This window comes from Procambarus clarkii, chromosome 7, assembly GCF_040958095.1.
Source record: "Procambarus clarkii isolate CNS0578487 chromosome 7, FALCON_Pclarkii_2.0, whole genome shotgun sequence".
NCBI classification, from domain to species: Eukaryota; Metazoa; Arthropoda; class Malacostraca; order Decapoda; family Cambaridae; genus Procambarus; species Procambarus clarkii.
In genome coordinates this window covers 35,043,260-35,064,090 of record NC_091156.1, presented here as the reverse complement: position 1 = coordinate 35,064,090, position 20,831 = coordinate 35,043,260, and the positions used below count along the sequence as shown (strand labels likewise).

The window sequence follows — 20,831 nt, the reverse complement described above, 5'->3', positions numbered from 1 at the left end:
GATTTGCTTAATAAGCCAAGTTTTCCTGAAATAATATATTTTCTCTATTTTTGTTTCTTATGAAATGATAAAGCTACTCATTTAATTATGTATGAGGTCAATTTTTTTATTGGAGTTAAAATTAACGTAGATATATGACCGAACCTAACCAACCCTACCTAACCTAACCTAACCTATCTTTATAGGTTAGGTTAGGTTAGGTAGCCGAAAAAGTTAGGTTAGGTTAGGTAGTCGAAAAACAATTAATTCATGAAAACTTGGCTTATTAGGCAAATTGGGCCTTGCATAGTAGGCTGAGAAGTGCGGTCTGGCTACTAGGTACGACATATATATGAATATAAATATATATATATATATATATATATATATATATATATATATATATATATATATATATATATATATATATAAATATATATATATATATATATATATTATATATAAAATATATATAATATATATAAAAATATATTAAATATGTATATTTTATATATTATATATAAAATATATATAAATATATATATATATATATATATATATATATATATATATATATATATATATATATATATATATATATATTTATATATATATATATATATATATATATATATATATATATATATATATATATTTATATATGTCGTACCTAATAGCCAGAACGCACTTCTCAGCCTACTATTCAAGGCCCGATTTGCCTAATAAGTCAAGTTTTCATGAATTAATGTTTTTTCGGCTACCTAACCTACCTAACCTAACCTAACCTAGCTTTTTTTGCCTACCTAACCTAACCTTACCTATAAATATAGGTTAGGTTAGGTTAGGTAGGGTTGGTTAGGTTCGGTCATATATCTACGTTAATTTTAACTCCAATAAAAAAAATTGACCTCATACATAGAGAAAAGGGTTGCTTTATCATTTCATAAGAAAAAAATTATAGTAAATATATTAATTCATGAAAACTTGGCTTATTAGGCAAATCGGGCCTTGAATAGTAGGCTGAGAAGTGAGTTCTGGCTACTAGGTACGACATATATATATATATATATATATATATATATATATATATATGTCGTACCTAGTAGCCAGAACGCACTTCTCAGCCTACTATGCAAGGCCCGATTTGCCTAATAAGCCAAGTTTTCATGAATTAATAGTTTTTTTACAACCTAACCTACCTAACCTAACCTAACCTAACTTTTTCTGCCACCTAACCTAACCTAACCTATAGAGATAGGTTAGGTTAGGTTAGGTAGGGTTGGTTAGGTTCGGTCATATATCAACGTTAATTTTAACTCCAATAAAAAAAAATTGACCTCATACATAATGAAACGGGTAGCTTTATCATTTCATAAGAAAGAAATTAGAGAAAATATATTAATTCATGAAAACTTGGCTTATTAGGCAAATCGGGCCTTGAATAGTAGGCTGAGAAGTGCGTTCTGGCTACTAGGTACGACATATATATATATATATATGTCGTACCTAGTAGCCAGAACTCACTTCTCAGCCTACTATTCAAGGCCCGATTTGCCTAATAAGCCAAGTTTTCCTGAATTAATATATTTACTATAATTTTTTTCTTATGAAATGATAAAGCAACCCTTTTCTCTATGTATGAGGTCAATTTTTTTTTATTGGAGTTAAAATTAACGTAGATATATGACCGAACCTAACCAACCCTACCTAACCTAACCTAACCTATATTTATAGGTAAGGTTAGGTTAGGTAGCCAAAAAAAGCTAGGTTAGGTTAGGTTAGGTAGGTTAGGTAGACGAAAAAACATTAATTCATGAAAACTTGGCTTATTAGGCAAATCGGGCCTTGAATAGTAGGCTGAGAAGTGCGTTCTGGCTATTAGGTACAACATATATATATATATATATATATATATATATATATATATATATATATATATATATATATATATATATATATATATATATATATATATATATATGTCGTACCTAGTAGCCAGAACTCACTTCTCAGCCTACTATGCAAGACCCGATTTGCCTAATAAGCCAAGTTTTCCTGAATTAATATATTTTCTCTAATTTTTTTTCTTATGAAATGATAAAGCTACCCATTTCATTATGTATGAGGTCAATTTTTTTTTATTGGAGTTAAAATTAACGTAGATATATGACCGAACCTAACCAACCCTACCTAACCTATCTTTATAGGTTAGGTTAGGTTAGGTAGCCGAAAAAGTTAGGTTAGGTTAGGCTAGGTAGGTTAGGTAGTCAAAAAAACATTAACTCATGAAAACTTGGCCTATTAGGCAAATCGGGCCTTGCATTATAGGCCGAGAAGTGCGTTCTGGCTACTAGGTACGACATATATATATATATATATATATATATATATATATATATATATATATATATATATATATATATATATATGTCGTACCTAGTAGCCAGAACGCACTTCTCGGCCTACTATGCAAGGCCCGATTTGCCTAATAAGCCAAGTTTTCCTGAATTAATATATTTTCTCTAATTTTTTTCATATGAAATGATAAAGCTACCCATTTCATTATGTATGAGGTCAATTTTTTTTTATTGGAGTTAAAATTAACGTAGATATATGACCGAACCTAACTAACCCTACCTAACCTAACCTAACCTATCTTTATAGGTTAGGTTAGGTTAGGTAGCCGAAAAAGTTAGGTTAGGTTAGGTTAGGTAGGTTAGGTAGTCGAAAAATAATTAATTCATGAAAACTTGGCTTATTAGGCAAATTGGGCCTTGCATAGTAGGCCCAGAAGTGCGTTCTGGCTACTAGGTACGACATATATATATATATACATATATATATATATATATATATATATATATATATATATATATATATATATATATATATATATATATATATATATATATATATATATATATCCGATCTACATTTTAGTGAGGTGGATGGGGTGAGGTGGCATTAATATAGTATTAATTTCATCAACACACTTTTTCGGTCATATTTAATAATATATGTCTACAGGAAAGACTGCTACCAAAATATACTAATATTAAAGCGCACGACCCAGCAGCAAGGAATCAAGCCTTCACGATAAAATATCCCCAGGATCTGATTCGTGATCAGATATATAAGGCAGAGAATGAAATCAAAGACAACAAAACGCAACTACTTCATGCTACAAACGAGTGGAGAAATAGCAACATCGACGAAAGTATCCGTACCCGCATTGAACAACACCTCGACATCCTCACAGACCAACATCACCTCAGCACTGAAACAAGGATTATCAAGAAACTAACAACATTATATGGAGGACCTATGGCAATTCCACGACCAAGAGATGGCTTCCTGAACCTTGCAGGAATTAACCTCACTGAGGACCAAGTCACTCTCCTAAATGTGGGCATAAACTGTCATGTTATGTCCAGACCGAGTGAGATGGCCCTGAAAGTAGAGTTAGAAATTCTGTTGGACGACATATTCGACCTCGAGACACAAAAGAAGGTCACTACCAAAGATACCTTACAAGCAGAACTTATTGCAGAAGGAGGAGGAAAGAATCGATGCAATTACAGAAGCACCATACTGTCCCCCGAGCTCAAAGCGGCAGCTAAAAGCCTTCGTGAGAACAAGGAGATAGTTGTCAGGAGAGGCGTCAAGTCGCCAATATATGTCATTCATATGACATATGGGGGCTTTATCATTGTTTGGCCAAAAAAATTCGGCCAAACACAAAAAATTTATAAAAATACTACAACGTTCTGGCAACACCGTGGTGCAAACCGTTTAATGTTATGATAATAAATAACGTAATTAGAGTAAATTTTCCAGCCGCAATTGTCCGAAATCTGGTCCTCGCGGCTCGGGTGCGCCGTAGGGTGATGCGTCATACGTTGTAAGCGTCTAGTATTTCGCAATAGAGTGGAGAATATCTTGTTATGCATATACAAATTATAAACACACTCGCTGGCAACTGTCTTCTGTGAGAGGGAGGGACTATAATCCGATTACTGGCTCAGTCACCCTCTCAGTGTCTGTGCCGGCGGTCGTATGCCTGACGCGCTCGCACAGATCGTATTTTCTTGCATATACTGCACAATGGATATAGTATCGGACAAGAAGAAAGCTCTAAAGGCAAGAGCTCTACGCGTTAGCCAAGTAAAGAAGGAGCGTAAAGCCACACTGAGGCAAAACAAGAGTTCTCTTGAGTGAAGAGAGAGGGCAGCCTCCCGCCCCCACAACACTCTACCTCGCCTCACTCCCAGGCACCCACACCGCCTGTGGCACCTGCCACACCTCTGTGGCACCTGCCACACCTCCTGCTGCACCTGCCACACCACCTGCGGCACCTGCCACACCACCTGCGGCACCTGCCACACCACCAGCGGCACCTGCCACTCAAGATCTTAGACCTGCAACTCAAGACGTTCTCCCTCTTGATGTTGCAAGATGTTGCATATTTCAGACCAATTATATTAGGTTAGTATGTATTATTTTTTATATCTTGACACTACATCATAAATAATTGTAAATATAAAGCTGCTGTCTTTTTTTTTATTTTTTTTATTTTTTTTTTATTTTTTTTTTATTTTTTTTTTAATATTTTTTTTTTTTTTTATCAGGCGATCTTCATGGAACTTACACACCTTACTGAAGGAATGCCAATCTACAAGGGTGGTAATTTTGATTGAAATTGGTAGTTCATCAACCTCAGCCAAAGGTGGCTGAACTTTGACCTTCATTTTTTACAGGTAACTAATTTGCAACTATATGGTTGAATAACTTTTTTATTTATTATTCAATTTACATGGAACTTGCACATTATATGTAGAGTCTGTGCCTCTAAAAACCCAAGTTATATATTTCCCCTAAGATCATTTATTGATTTTATATATATTTATAAACATCATTTTGTTGCATAATTTTTTGGGTGAACTTTGAAAATTTGTATTATTGCACTAAATAGGTTTGGGATAATAATGCCACTAGACAACCTTTATTATATAGTATTGTGATAGATGAGTATCATAGAAATAATATCAGTTGATATTTGTATTTGTTATATCAACTTTAAAAAATGTTAAAAAATGGTTAAAAAAAGTTTTTTTTTTTTTCTCCCTCTCTATTTAGGCTGCGATGCTGAAACTTGGACCACTTGCAGCCCTCTTCACGTGTAACACGTCAATAAATTTTAATTGCACTAGAACAACTCTTATGAACCATATCTAACGCCCCCTTCTTAAAAAAGACGAAAATCTGGCGAAAATGAACATCATACTCTCTGACCAAACTAAGTTCCAAAGGGTAACGAAGGACACTACAGCCGAATTAAAAGCAAAGGTCAACAGACTAATCGAACCTGTGAACGCCAAGAAATCCGGACTCCACCTGCCAAAGATCATTGGGGAATATAAACCTGGATATGCGTATGGAAATGTCAAGACACACAAGCCTGGAAACCCACTTCAGCCAATCATTAGCCAGATACCCACACCCACGTACAGACTGGCGAAGCGACTCAACGGCCTGCTGACTCCTTATGTTCCCTGCGCCTTCAGCCTGAAGTCTCCAAAGGAATTTGTTGACTTACTGCGGGGCACACGGGCCACAGGGATAAGAGCCTCGTTGGACGTAGAATGACTGTTTACCAACGTACCTGTGGACGAGACAATCGGGATGATAGCCGACACAGTGTATCGTGATCCAGCCTGTACTCCTCTTGACATACCAGAAAATATTCTGAGGAAACTACTCCAAGCTTGTACTAAAGAGGCACCCTTCTTGAGCCCGAATGGGCACATGTATAAGCAAGTAGATGGGGTCGCCATGGGTTCTCCCCTAGGTGTCCTGTTTGCAAACTTCTACATGGGTACCATCGAGCAAAAAGTCTTAGTCGACATGAACTTGAAACCGGCCATATACTGCAGGTATGTTGACGACATTTTTACACAGGTACCTGATGTCAGACATCTGCAAGAGCTGAAGGAGGCATTTGAGCAGAGTTCCGTGCTGCGTTTCACTTACGAGATGGAAAAGGATGGGAAGCTGCCCTTTCTAGATGTAACAGTCATGGAAAAGAGCAGAGGTTTCCACACTGCAGTCTACACTAAGGAAACGAACATAGGAATGTGCCTAAATGCCAACAGCGACTGACCTGACAGGTACAAGAGGAGTGTTGTTAACGCATATGTCGACCGTGCTCTCAGCCACAGCTCAGAATGGAAGCAAGTCGACGAAGAACTCTGTAGGGTAAGGCAGGTCCTAGTCAATAACGGCTTCTCCAATGGTTTCGTCGAAGACATCATAAGAAGGAAAGTGAAAAGCCATGCAACCTCTGAAGAGACAACTAACACAACACCTATACCCCCTATTAGACTATTTTACAGGAACTTCTTTTCCACAGCTCATAAAACGGAGGAAAGGGTCCTGAAAGATATTGTTAATAGAAACGTTATCCCTACAGACAAAAATCAGAGGATACAACTGACGATTTACTATAAAACCAGAAAAACGGCCAGCCTACTCATGAGAAACTCTCCAGACACAAAACAGAACGCTTTAAAAGAGACTAACGTTGTCTATGCCTTCAAATGCCCACTTGGGGACTGTAAGCTCCAAAAAACCCAGTATATAGGCAAGACAACAACATCTCTTTCTAGGCGTTTAACGATGCATAAGCAACAGGACTCCATTAAGGAACATATAATCTCTTCCCACAACCAAACCATCGCCAGAGAAATCCTAGTAAACAACACAGAAATCATCGATAGATACAGCGATAGCAGGCGGCTTGACGTTTGCGAGGCACTACACATCAAGAAGTCAACACCAGCAATCAACAGCCAATTATTGCACAACTATATTCTACCCACCTCAAGACTCCGCTCCAATATAGAAGCATCAAGAAATATGGACCAATAGGCTTTCTACAAACACTTCTATTCAATACCCATTGTTTGTGTTCTGTCTTGTGTTGATACTTTTAATACCCTATTAATATCCCCTCTTGTTCTGTCTTGTGTTAATGCCACATCACCCCTCCCACCTCACTCAAATGTAGATATAAAATCGGAGATACGTAAGTTCTATTCAGTTGTGTATTTGTGAACTAAAGTCTTTGAAAATGTAATAAGTTTTACGAAACGCGCCCGTGTCGCGTCAGACTAGAAATAAAAATGAATTTTGGAGAATTAATTTTTGATTTACCTCCAACAGTGAAGCGTAATGTACGAAAGATTGAGAAAATTCGTGTTAGAATTATTAATCTTACTTTTTCGGTCATATTTAATAATATATATATATATATATATATATATATATATATATATATATATATATATATATATATATATATAAATATATATATATATATATATATATATATATTTATATATATATATATATATATATATATATATATATATATATATATATATATATATATATATATATATATATATATATATATATATATATATATAATGGAAGGGAGTACCACCTCTAGCTGGAAGAAGGGGGACCCATAGCCTCGGAGGAAACCACGCATAACGCATTAGAGGGAATGTTTAGATCCCCTCCAATACAGTTTCTGTGTGCTTTTCTCCTACCACCCCCTTCCTTTTTTATTTTTTGTGCTTTATTATGCATTTGATGGTTACAAGATATACATGGGTTGATACAAAAATAATAATGCAAAAAGGTGCTTAAAGGTTATGGATCTCTTGAAAAACACAACAATGGGAAACATTGATGAATGTCACAGACGGGTTCGATCATTGTTGCAAGTCAAACACTTCTTCGAATTCCTCTGAAGTTGGACTAGTGCCCAAGACGCAACAGGCATTTCCCCTCTGAATCGCAACACTGAGGTGCTGGAACAAGAAACTTTTTGCTCTCTGGTCTTTTGTAGCGCTGATCAATTTGTCCCCCAATTCCTTCAGGAACTTCAATGCACATTTTCCCCACGAACCGAGGGTCTCCGAGCCGATCGGAACAAAGCTGTAGCAGTGTGCTAGACCTCTGTATTTAATAATTTTCTGCGATTCCCTGAAAGAAGCAGCACCACCGCTTTCACGTGTGCTGTAGTGGAGGTAGGTACTGGCCAGTGTGGCAGCGCACGTGTAGTCCCATACCACTTGCTTACCATCCTTCCAAGGTAGCAAGGTGACCCCATCAGGGCGCTTCTGAGGGTCGTTAGGTCTGGATAAGTGTGGTTCTCTTTGTGCCGGGCAGCGGGCTGTGGCGAGGCTCCTCTTGATGATGTCGTTGACTTCTTCATGTCTTGCAATTTTACCCTGTGATTTACGACATACCAGACCATGACGACCATATTGGTCTGCCATCGCAGTTCCGCAGATGCACCTATGTTCAGTGAGGATGGGGGCGGCAAGGCGAAGGGCAACTCCAATGCGGAGAGCGTCATGACTGAGGCGAGTTCCCAGGGCTGCATTGGGCACAGCAAATAAGAAATCCCCGGCGTGGGGTGCTGTTACCGCTAGGAGGCGGGCTTTGTTTTCAGCATCAGCGTTGTCAATCATTGCTGTGACAGTCTTTTCTATTATGGGGCTATCCCAGTGGGCCTGCTTGTGGTCTTTTGGGACTTGTGGTCGGGGTTGAGGGTGTGCAATGGTGTCCCATTGTCTGGCTGCTTCGATGAACGTTTGATCATGAGTTCCCGCTGTCTCTCTTATACGCTCTGGTAGGATCTGCCCTACCAATTCGTTGGCTGCTGTACATGAGGATAAGAATGCTGGAAGTGCTACCTCAGTTGCCTTTCGTATGCCTATCCCTCCAAATCTCACTGGTAGTGTTGCTTGGTCCCACTGACTGTCATCTAAATCTAGGTTGAGCGCCTTCCTGAATATTGACCTGAGGAGCTCATCATATTGATTTAGAAGTGGGTTGCCAAAAGTTGGTGCACACCTTAAGAAGTATGTTAGCCTGGGCAAGGTAAGGCACTTTGTGAGAAGGTAGAGGGCATCGTGGGAGTCCAAGTCCCCAATTCTCTCTTCCATCCTCTTTAGGTCTCTAAACTTTTCGTCAAGGACCGCAGGAATAGCATTGTGGCCCAGAGGTGCTCCGAGTAGTGTGCTGTCGGTAGGTTTAACGACTGAGGCTGATTTCTGATGTAGAACTGATTTCACTGCTCTAATGATTACTTCATTGGATGCAATAATTTCGCACTTGGAGGGGTTAAGAACGAGACCCATGGACTCCCCCCGTGTCTTCACCAGCTGTAGGTCTTCTAGCAGGGAATCTTGTGTGCCTGCCAGAGTGCCATCATCCAGGAACCAGATGTTGAGCTCGCTGGACAGTCTGGTTGTAATTTCTCGAACCGCTATGCAAAAGAGAAACGGTGCAAGTGGGTCACCCTGTTGAATTCCCTCTGCTGAGGTGACTTCATGTTTGCCAAACAGGAGAGTTGAGTCTTTGCTGTAGCCTGCTGACACAAACGGGAGAATGCTTGGGCAATGTTCCTGGACTGCAGTGAGGATTGCTTCCCTTTTGACCGAGTTGAAAGCGTTTTTAAAATCTAATTTTACTACTGCCTGGTCTTCAGTAAGAGAGCTAATGTAGGCTCGTGCAGCATGAGCCGCTGCTTCACAGCCTTGGGGGACTCCAAACCCCAGCTGGTTGGGTTGCATCATGGTGGCTGCTTCCATTCGGATACTTCTGACAGCAGCCCTTGCAACTAAGCGGCGAAGGGTATTACCAACGGCAATGGGTCTGATCCCTCCCCCCTTCTTTTTCAGGGCACATAGGGATGCACCAAAGAAGAATGGTTTGATTTCATCAGGGATTAACCCGGCGAGGCAGTTGTTGACAAACGTTGTGATTTCTGTCAGGAGCGCTTCTGCAGCCGGGCCAAGAACAGGGTTCACCATTTCCTTCACATGTTGAGGTCTTACCCTTGTGTAGCCTCCTAAGGAGCCCGGGGGAAATGAAACGATAGCTTTATAAACCTCTGACTCCCGGAGGACGAGAGGTTCCTGGTTAGGGGCGAACCTGACCTGTGGGGGAGGTCCACCTACGGCCCTGAGGGGGTGTTTTTCTCTCAGTGCTTGGGCTGTGGTTTCATCCCTGGGCAAAATTTTCTCAGAACTCATTTCTCAGGAACAAATGGAAATATCTGAGTGATGTTATAGCTTTGTTTTTTTTTTAAATTATATAAAAACAAAAATATTTGCATTTAGCCGGAGACTCCAACAGAGATTCAGTAGTGTTCCGATGCCCGATTTTTTTACGTTACTTTAACACTGTCGCATGTGAGATGCATATTAGTTCATGCACTGTGTTGCTCCCCTTGTTTCATATGGATGGATAATAAATTTCATCCATTCCTTTGCTCAATAAACAATCCATGAAGAATACTGACAAAGCTTAAATTACATTCTCTAGAAAAGCGAAGAATTAGTGAGGTAACATGATAGAGGGGTGCAAGTGGATGGTTGTGCATAACAAACGGGATATTAATAGGCTATTAAAAGTATTAACACGAGACAGAACACGGAACATTGGGTATAAATTTAATAAGTATTAGATTTAGAAAAAGAACTGGGGTAAATACTGGTTCGGTAACAGGGTTGAACTCATTTCTTAAATTCAATTTGAAATCTTAGCTAGAAAATGATCTTAGAAAATTGGAAACAGTATGGAAATACTTCATTAAGGAAAAACGAGCATATTATGGGAAGATTATTGGTGATGGCATTGTGCATTAGGCTCGACTGAAGGCTGCCTTTTAATCCCCCTTAACATAAATATTGAAAATGGGAATACATAAACCATAACAGAAAAAGTTCATATGCAGGGAAGATGAAGATAGACTGACGTCATTGACCATTATCGATGTCTGTACTCACCTAGTTGTACTCACCTAGTTGTGTTTGCGGGGGTTGACCTTTGTCTCTTTGGTACCGCCTCTCAACTGTCTATCAACTGGTGTACAGATTTTTGAGCCTACAGGGCTCTATCATACCTATATATGAAACTGTGTATGGATTCAGCCTCCACCACATCATCAGTAGTTAATAAATGGCGCGTTCTTTTATTAACTACTCTGACACTGATAAAATTCTTTCTAACGTCTGTGTGGCTCATTTGGGTCCTAAGTTTCCACCTGTGTCCCCTTGTTCGTGTTCCACCCAACCTGTCCTCTTAAAAAGAATGTCGCTTTTGGCCGTTTGCCCGTATGGCCGAAAGTGGACGTAATTTGAAAATGAAAAAAAAAAATGAAAATATATTTGATGTTTTTTTTCAACAACAGTAAGTTAAGGGTCCTCTGATAGGTAATTTGGGCAGCATATCCTCATAAAGTTCAAAACGAAAACGTTAATGGAAAGTTTCCTTTTCTAACCTTGCCGAGTGGGCCGGACGACTCAAACAGAAAACGGAACAGTACGTCACTTTAGTGAGTCAATTTCATTTCAAATTACGTCCTAATTTGGCCATAGCGCGCATGCGAGCGAAAAGTGACATTATTTTTAAGAGGACGGGTTGACTTTGCTGAAGAGTTTCTTTGTCCACCTTGTCAATTCCCCTGAGAATTTTGAAGGTGGTTATCATGTCTCCCCTTACTCTTCTGTTTTCCAGGGACGTGAGGTTCAGCTCCTTTAGCCTTTCTTCGTAACTCATGCCTCTCAGTTCTAGTACGAGTCTGGTGGCATACTGCTGAATCTTCTCTAACTTTGTCTTGTGTTTAACTAGGTATGGCCTCCAGGCTGGAGCTGCATATTCTATGAATGGTCTGACATAAGTGTTATACAGGGTCCTGAACGATTCCTTATACAAGTTTCTAAAGGCAATTCTGATGTTGGCCAACCTAGCATGTGCTGCTGATGATATCGTTTTGATGTCGGCTTCTGAGAACAAGTTTGGTGTGATATCAACCCCCAGATCATTCTCTCTATTTACCTCTTGCAGGATTTCACCTCCCAGATGGTACCTTGTGTTCAGCCTTCTCCTCCCTTCGCCTAATTTCATTACTTTACACTTTCCTGAGTTGAACTTTAGTAGCCATTTTCTAGACCATTCCTCCAGTTTGTTCAGATCATCCTGTAGTCTCTGTCTATCTTCATCTGTCTTGATTCTTCTCATAATTTTTGCACCATAAGAAAACATTGAGAGGAATGAGTCTATACCCTCTGGAAGATCGTTTACATATATTAGAAACAGGATGGATCTAAGTACTGAGCCCTGTGGGACTTCGCTGGTGACATCTCGCCACCCTAATGTCTCCCCACTCACAACTACTCATTGTTCCCTGTTGCTTAAATACTCCCTTATCCACTGGAGCATCTTCCCTTTTACTCCTGCTTGTCGCTCCAACTTTTTTAACAGACTTTTATGGGGTACCTGTGTCAAAGGCTTTCTGGCAGTCCAAGAAAATGCAGTCTGCCCACCCTTCCCTTTCTTGCCTAATTTTTGTTGCCTGGTCATAGAATTCTATTTATCCAGTAAGGCACGATTTACCATCTCGGAACCCATGCTGGTGGTGTGTTACAAATCTATTTTCGTCCAGATGCTCTACGAGCCTTTTCCTCACGATCTTCTTCATCACCTTGCATGGTATACAAGTTAGGGAAACTGGTCTGTAGTTCAGTGCCTCTTGTCTGTCACCCTTTTTGTATATTGGAACTAAGTTAGCTGTCTTCCAGCTTTATAGTATTTCTCCTGTTTCTAGTGGCCTGTTATACACCATAGAGAGTGGCACATTTAGTGCTTCTGCACCTTCTTTTAGTATCCATGGTGAGATTCTGTCAGGCCCAACAGCCTTTGTCACATTCAGCTCCAACAGATTTCTTTTGACCTCATCACTGGTGTCTTTAAACTCCTCCAAGGTTGCACGGTTTGCCTTCTCCTCATTTAGTGCAGGGACTCCTCCTTGTTCTTTTGTGAAGACCTCCTGGATCTCTTGTAGAGTTCTTCATACACCTCCATGTCATTATCTGTGTATCTGTTCTCCCCTTTTCTCAGTTTCATCACTTGTTCCTCCCCTGTTGTTTTCCTCCTGATGTGACTGTGGAGCAGTTTTGGTTTGGGTCTTGGCTTTACTTGCGATGTCATTTTCATACTGTCTCTCTGCTTCCCTCTTCACTCTGAGGAACTCATTTCTGGCTCTCTGGTATCCCCCCCTGCTCTCTGGTGTTCTGTTATTTCTGTAGTTTCTCCATGCGCTTGTATTCAGTTGCTTTGCTATCTTACATTCCTGGTTGAACCATGCATTCTTCTGTTGCTTTTCGTTTTTCTTCTTTTGGACGGGGATAAACCAGTCTGCAGCTTTTTGGCACTTATGGGTGACATAATCCATCATATCCTGTACTGACTTGTCTCTAAGTTCTGTTTCCCATGATATTCCCTTTAGGAACTTCCTCACCTCGTCATATTTTCCTCTTCGGTAATTTAGTCTTTTCCCTTCTGCTCCAATCCTTGGATAGGTTATCCTTACCTCCACCAGGTACTCAAATGGCAATACACTGTGGTCACTAATTCTTATGGGGGGCTTTAACTTTGATATCCCTTATTTCTGACTCATTCAGGGTGAATATCAGGTCGAGTCTAGCTGTTTCGTGATTGCCTCTCATTCTTGTGGGTTCCCTCACGTGCTGGCTTAGAAAGTTCCTTGTTGCCACTTCCAAGAGTTTAGCTCCCCGTGTATCTGCACCACCGTGTGGGTCCCCATTCTCCCTGTTTATTTGTTCATGGTTGAAATCGCCCATGATTAAGAGTCTTGAGCCCATCATGCAGGCAACTGAAGTTACTCTCTCTATTATATTATTGGTTGCCATGTTGTTCCTATCAAACTGCTGTCTGGGTCTTCTGTCATTTAGAGGAGGGTTGTAAATGACTACTACTATTATCTTAGGGCCACCCAATGTTATAGTTCCTGTTATGTAATCTCTGAACTCGTCACAGCCAGGAATTTCCATCTCATCAAATCTCGTGTCTTTCTTTATCAGCAGGACCACTCCTCCCCATTCCCTCTCTTTCCTTACTATATAGTAATCCTTTGGAAACACAGAGTCTGTTATGACTCCTGATAATTTTGTTTCCGTGAGTCTTATTACGTCTGGGGTTTCTTCTTGCGCCCTTTCTGCCAGTTCACTTGCTTTATTGGTAATCCCATCGATTTCTGAATACATCACCTTGAAGCTCACTTTCCTATATCCATTTTCTCCCTCCCTCCCCACAAGTGTAGGAAGATGTTCCATGAGCATTGCTACTTGGGTAGGTTCATCCTCCTGTGAGGTAGTTGCCAGGGGTTCAGGGGGAGGTGGATTTGGGGATGCAGGGCTTAGGTCTTGCCCAGGATTGCTTGTGGCAGGGAGAAGTCCTGGGGGGTGAAGGGACAGGGGGAAATCCCTGCCCCGTTGAGGTTGGGGGGCAGGGATTGCTCCGGAAGAGGGCACGCCCTCCTGTGGTGTAGTTAAGTACGCTAAGTACCTGCCATAAAGTTTGAACAAAATAACATACATAATATTACAAATATACGGTATACATATAATATTATAAATATTAAACATATAAATATATATACATATATATTGTTACAAATATACAATATACATATAATATTATAAATATATAGATATATACAACAAAACAAGGCAAAATGGGAGTAAATAAACAAATTTGTGGCCACTGTAACAACTCCTTAAAGACGAAGGTAACGGGAATTGAATGTTATATCTGTAAGACTAGATTCCATTCGGCTTGTACAGGAGTGAGTAACACTACGGCACTGAGAGCTGGTCACTTGCTCTGGGTGTGTGAAAATGACCTGCCAGCTTGGAATATCCTAAAAAACCTTCTAGATAACATGACGCATGATCGGAAAACATCATTCATTGGAAGCCTACCAGCCATCCAGAAGGAGTGGGAAAGGAACAACAATTCTAATATACAAGGGGCGGAGGCTATAGTCAGGGATGAAACTGAGGCTGAAACTCAGGAAGTTGTAAACTCTGACTCAGTAGGCCAGGATGTAGATGACAATAAACTAGAAAGTGTACCAGACAGCACTGACAGCTCGACAGGTACAGACACTACGACGGTTCCCAATAGAGCAATTCAGAACAGAAGGACAGACTTATGCAAATTTTATGCAAAGGGCATATGCAGACGTAGATATGCTGGTAATAAGAAAGGATTAGAATGCAGTTACCAACATCCCAAAAAATTGTTTAAATATGCTTAGGAAAGGTGAGTGTCGATTTGGATCAATATGTAGGTTTTTCCATCCTGTCATGTGCCAAACCTCACTGGAGGACAGAAAATGCTATGACCTCAGCTGCCCACACTTTCACGTGAAAGGCACGGAACGCTACATAAAGAGTGGCAAGCAGGATAATGAATTTGGAGGAAACTCTATAAATTTTTTATACCAGACCGACAGAGAATTCAAAAGGAGCAGCATGGAGAGTGTATGGAACTGGATGCCAGATCCACTTGCATTCCAGAATTACAGATACAATTACCTACCGAAAGGGAACTACAACTACGACAGACAACTGCCCTACAACAATCAGTACTGGTCAGAACAAACTCATTATGTCCACGCATAATGGGCTTGCCGAAAAAGTCTCCCATTCAAACTATCACTAATAGAGTAACCTCATTCATCTTTGCCAACATACAAGGACTGAAAACAAGAACAAACAACAAAGTACAGTTCATAAGTGGCCTCCTCACGGAGTCAAATGCAGTATTTGGAGCTTTCACAGAAACCCATGCAGGGGAATTGTTGGACAGTGAGATCTGGATTCCAGGATATAACCTATACAGGTGTGATAGGAAAATTAGGTCACATGGAGGAGTGGGTCTGTATATTAGGGAAGACCTTGTATGCTCGGAGCTCCTAAACGTTACAAATGAGGTGGTAGAGGTACTGGGATTAAAAATAGAGACAATAAATTTAGTGATTATTCTAATATACAAACCGCCAGATGCCACGGCTGAGGAATTCACAGAACAGATAAACAAAATAGAGAATAGCCTTCATAATTTGGAGAACCTGATACCTGATATTATCTTCCTAGGTGACTTCAACTTGCCTAGTCTCAGGTGGAAAATAGCAAACAATAATATTATACCAGGAAATCTATCAGGACCTAACCAACCACAGATTAGAGAACTACTTAGATTCTGTGAAAAATTTTCACTCAATCAGCAGATATCGGAGCCAACGAGAAAGGAAAATATTCTAGATCTGGTCTTTACGAACAATGAAGACATTATCAGAGACATTACGATATCAGATACCACATACTCAGATCACAAGCTCATTGAAGTGCAAACGACCATCAATACTCAGAATAGACCTAAAACGTTGATAAAGCGAGAGGGGCTATTCATTAAATCCAATTTTAATAATAAAAGGATAGACTGGGAGATAATAAACAGGGAACTTACAAACATTCCATGGGGAACTGTTCTAAGTAATACAAGTCCTACAGAAGGAATAGAAAAACTGACTTTAGAAGCGTATCAAGTCTGTCTGAAACATGTTCCTTTGAGGAAAGCCAGAAAGAGATCTAACGTAGAAAGAGAACGCAGACGACACTATAAACACAGGAAAAAAATAACGGAACTGCTTATGCAGACACGAATTTCCCGTCAAAGAAGGAATAATTAAATAGGGAGATTGAAGAAATCGAGCGGAAATTGAAACACTCATATGAAACTGAAGAAAGGCAGTTAGAACAGAAAGCAATTCAGGAAATAAAGAAAAATCCAAAATATTTCTTCTCATATGCGAAATCAAAAGCAAAAACCACTGCCAGTATTGGACCTATTCGTACAAGTGAAGGTTCATACACGGAGGATGACAAAGAAATTAGTGAAATCCTAAAAAAGCAGTATGAGGACATATTTAGCACTCCAATAAACAACTGAAGGCGGAAGATCCAGACAATTTCTTTATGCGGGATATTCAAACCCCTGTAAATATAACTGATATAAACACGGGCGCACTAAATTTTGAAAGAGAAATTGAAAACATGCCCATGCACTCGACCCCAGGTCCAGACTCATGGAATTCAATATTTATAAAGAAATGCAAAGTGCCGGTAGCACAGGCACTCAGTATAGTGTGGAGGAAGAGCTTGGACACACGGGGGGAGATACCAGATGCACTTAAAGTAGCAGACATAGCCCCTCTACACAAGGAAGGGAGCAAAGCATTGGCAAAAAATTATAGACCAGTTGCACTAACATCGCACATCATAAAAGTATTTGAGAGAGTGATTAGGAGTCAGGTCACCAATTTCATGGAGACCAATGACCTTCACAACCCAGGCCAACATGGATTTCCAACGGGAAGATCGTGCCTCTCACAGCTACTTGAGCACTACCACAAAGTCACTGAGGCATTAGAAGAAAAACAGAATGCTGATGTGATATACACGGACTTCGCAAAGGCTTTCGATACATGTGACCATGGCATGATAGCACACAAAATGAAGTCAATGGGAATTACCGGTAAAGTAGGACGCTGGATACTCAGTTTTCTGTCAAACAGGACTCAGCGAGTAACGGTAAACCATATAAAATCTAGTACAAGTGAAGTTAAAAGCTCTGTACCTCAGGGTACAGTCCTTGCACCGCTGCTTTTCCTTATTCTCACATCAGATATAGACAAAAATACAAGTCACAGCTTCGTATCATCCTTTGCAGATGACACAAAAATCAGTATGAAAATTACCTCGGCTGAAGACATTGAAAAACTTCAAGCTGATATTAATAAAGTTTTCGACTGGGCATCAGAAAATAACATGATGTTTAACAGTGATAAATTCCAGGTACTCAGGTACGGTAAAAATGAGGACCTTAAACATAATACAGAGTACAAAACACAATCAAATGTACCCATAGTAGGAAAACAGCATGTAAAGGATTTGGGAATAATAATGTTTGACGACCTAACGTTTAAGGAGCATAACCAAGCAAATATTGCGACAGCCAGAAAAATGATAGGATGGATTACGAGAACTTTCAACTGGGATCCCTGGATGGGATCCAGGGATCCCATCACAATGGTTGTACTCTTCAAGTCACTTGTCTTGTCCCGTCTTGAGTACTGCTCAGTACTCACTTCCCCCTTCAGAGCAGGAGAGATTGCTGAAATAGAGGGAATACAGAGAACATATACGGCACGCATAGACGCAATAAAGCTCCTAAATTATTGGGATCGTCTCAAAGCCCTCCAAATGTACTCACTAGAAAGAAGACGAGAGAGATATCAAATAATATACACCTGGAAGATACTGCAGGGCCAAGTACCAAATCTACACAGTAAAATAACAACGTACTGGAGTGAACGATATGGAATAAAATGTAGAATAGAACAAGTGAAGAGCAGAGGTGCCATAGGCACAATCAGAGAACACTGTATAAACATCAGAGGTCCGCGGTTGTTCAACGTCCTCCCAGCAAGCATAAGAAATATTGCCGGAACAACCGTGGACATTTTCAAGAGGAAACTAGATTTATTCCTCCAAGGAGTGCCGGACCAACCGGGCTGTGGTGGGTATGTGGGCCTGCGGGCCGCTCCAAGCAACAGCCTAGTGGACCAAACTCTCACAAGTCAAGCCTGGCCTCGGGCCGGGCTTGGGAAGTAGAAGAGCTCCCAGAGCCCCATCAACCAGGTATCAACCAGTTAACAAAGGGTTGAGGGGAGGTGGAGTGGGGGATGTAGGGGTTAGGTCTTGCCTGGGCCTGTCTGGGGCAGGAAGAAGAGGGGATGGAAAAGCAGGGGATACTCGGGGTAAGGGGGGGAGGGAGGATTTGGTTGATAGGTGGGCATTGTGCAGGGGCAAGGAAGGACTTGTACTGGGGGTGGGGGGGGGGGCCCTACGGGGTGGTGGGCTGGGGTGTTGCAGTCCTGTCTGGGGTTCCTGAATTACTGGATTGGGGTTCCCTACTCCCCTCTGGGATTGCTGGGTTAAAAGCTGAAGTTCCCTGGCTCCCTTCCCTCTCCTTGGACCTTTTTCTCGCATCTGCTGCCCTTATTATCTCTTCCCTGGTCATGTCCCTCTGAAGGTATACCTCTTTGTAATTCCTTGCATTTTTCAGTTTGCTCTTCTTTACTTTGATGTCTTCTTTGATGGCCTCGCTCCTAAATACTACCTTTATCAATCTCTTTTTGTCTTTATTGTACTGGCCAATCCGGAAAATTGTTCTATGTCTCGTTCAGCCCCTTCCATTCCTATCTCTTATAGTATCCCTGACACTGCAGCTTTGTCTTCAGTCCTTCATTCTTCCCTTGTGAAACCCTCTTGTTCCTTAATACCTATTACTACTACTACAGCTCTTTTCCTTTCGATTAACTGGCTTGTGCATCTAGCTGCTTTCATTGAGGTTACTGCTTTCATTACAACTTCCTTGACTGTGTACATGGCATTGGAGCTCTTCAGTATTTTAGCAAAGTTTGCACCAACTGTAGGGGTCCCTGCCATTGCTACATCTCCTGGTACCTGGGGGTTGGTTGCCTGGGCCAAGATCTGAGGAGGGCCTGTTTTAGGCTTTTTACCTCTTCTTGTGTTGCATTTTGTTCTATCTTCAGCTTACATATAGTTTCCCTCATGTCTTTCAATTCCCCACTGATTTCCATCCATGCCTAAGCAATCATCTGCATGTGTGACTCGTCCTGCTCCTCTCCTCTAAGCTTGTTCTTTTGTCTTACCATCCCGCTTGACCTGTGTGTACTCACCTAATTGTGCTTGCGGGGGTTGAGCTTTGGCTCTTTGGTCCCACCTCTCAACTGTCAATCAACTGGTATACAGATTCCTGAGCCTACTGGGCTCTATCATATCTACATTTGAAACTGTGTATGGAGTCAGCTTCCACCACATCACTTCCTAGTGCATTCCATTTATTAACTACTACTATTAACTACCGCTGAATCTTCTCTAACTTTGTCTTGTGTTTAACTAGGTATGGACTCCAGGCTGGAGCTGCATACTCCAGGATTGGTCTTACATAAGTGGTATACAGGGTTCTGAAAGGTTCCTTACACAAGTTTCTAAAGACAGTTCTTTTGTTGGCCAGTCTAGCATATGCCGCTGATGATATTCTTTTGATGTGGGCCTCTGGGGACAGGTTCGGTGTGATATCAACCCCCAGGTCTTTCTCTCTATTTGACTCTTGCAGGATTTCACCTCACAGATGATACCTTGTGTTCAGCCTCCTGCTCCCTTCGCCTAATTTCATCACCTTACACTTTCCCGAGTTGAACTTTAGCAGCCATTTTCTAGACCATTCCTCCAGTTTATCCAGGTCATCCTGTAGTCTCTGTCTATCTTCATCCGTCTTGATTTTTCTCATAATTTTTGCATCATCAGCAAACATTGAGAGGAATGAGTCTATACCCTCCGAAAGATTGTTCACATATATTAGAAACAGAATGGGTCCAAGTACTGAGCCCTGTGGAACTCCGCTGGTGACATCTCGCCACCCTGATGCCTCCCCCCTGTGTGTGTGTTTATTGTGAGAGGGGGTGGAGGGAGTGGGGGAGAGAGGGAGAGGGGGTGAGGGAGTGGGGGAGTGAGGGAGAGGGGGTGAGGGAGTAGGAGAGTGAGGGAGAGGGGGTGTGGGAGTGGGGGAGTGAGGGAGAGGGGGTGAGGGAGAACGAGGGAGTGAGGGAGAGCGAGGGGGTGAGGGAGAGAGGAAGAACGAGGAAGAGAGGGAGAGCGTGGTAGAGAGGAATATAGACGGAGAGAGAGAGATGGGGAGAGATGAGAGTGCAGGATCACCGGGGTAACGCAAAACACACGAGACAGGGGCCAACCTTTTAATCCCCTTGAACGAAATTTTCAGGTACTAGAAGGGTAGCAATCACTAGCAGGATA

At 40.9% G+C, this 20,831-nt stretch overlaps 1 long non-coding RNA gene and 1 pseudogene across 1 annotated transcript; one reads left to right on the top strand and one right to left on the bottom strand.

Annotated features, from left to right (window-relative positions):
• LOC138358004 (glutamate receptor U1-like) overlaps window positions 1-20,831 on the bottom strand; it is a 133,824-nt pseudogene that overhangs the window by 73,903 nt on the left and 39,090 nt on the right.
• LOC138358321 (uncharacterized) lies at window positions 3,997-5,199 on the top strand. Its single transcript, XR_011225325.1, has 3 exons — window positions 3,997-4,464; window positions 4,608-4,736; window positions 5,116-5,199. It is a non-coding gene; the product is annotated as an uncharacterized lncRNA (long non-coding RNA).